We start from the raw sequence: 425 nt of genomic DNA on the forward strand, positions 1-425 counted from the left end.
CCTGGGTGATAAAACGGTATCGATTAGGGATGTAACGATTAACCGCGAGCCAGTTGAAAATTGATTAAAATATGTGACAATTCAAATCGGTTGAGATGCTAAACAAACTGCGATTCATTTAGGTGTAGGAGTTTATATGAATGCATGTCTGAGGGGAACTTACTGTCTTTAGAAAAGTTTAGATGGTATTTTTTATTTTCATCTTGCCTCTGTATAATGCATATTAAAGTTCATAAACGCAGCTCTGCTTTGTTTACAGCGGTAACCAAGGAAAAGCTGTATCATTGCTGTTCATAAGCGCAGCGCTGCTTTGTTTATTTGCTGTTCATAAGCGCAGCGCTGCGTAGTTTACAGCGGTGACCAAGGAAACACTGTATCATTGCTGTTCATAAGCGCAGCGCTGCTTTGTTTACAGCGGTAACCAA

The sequence above is a fragment of the Sinocyclocheilus anshuiensis genome, unplaced genomic scaffold, assembly GCF_001515605.1.
Source record: "Sinocyclocheilus anshuiensis isolate Anshui unplaced genomic scaffold, SAMN03320099.WGS_v1.1 scaffold1866, whole genome shotgun sequence".
In the NCBI taxonomy this organism is placed as follows: domain Eukaryota; kingdom Metazoa; phylum Chordata; class Actinopteri; order Cypriniformes; family Cyprinidae; genus Sinocyclocheilus; species Sinocyclocheilus anshuiensis.